Here is a 287-nt window from a genome sequence, read left to right on the forward strand (position 1 = left end):
AAGGAAGAACTTGGTGTAATGGTTACTGCAGATGTCTGAGGGTATTGGACACAGGAGAAGTGATAAAATCAGGAAAGCGTGTAGGACCGGAAGTCTTGAGTTAAAGTGGTATGAGTTAAACCAGCGTCGATGTGCAGGCGCTGGAGCATACCTTTATGCTAATCAGTCGAGTGGCCCTTTTCTTAATGCGTGGGAAGATGTCTGAGTATGCAACATAAACAATAGCCGAAGCAGTAGCAGAAGCACTACACATAAGAAAACAAAAATCTTGCAGCATTCGTAGCTAT

This window comes from Octopus sinensis, linkage group LG3 (genome assembly GCF_006345805.1).
Source record: "Octopus sinensis linkage group LG3, ASM634580v1, whole genome shotgun sequence".
In the NCBI taxonomy this organism is placed as follows: domain Eukaryota; kingdom Metazoa; phylum Mollusca; class Cephalopoda; order Octopoda; family Octopodidae; genus Octopus; species Octopus sinensis.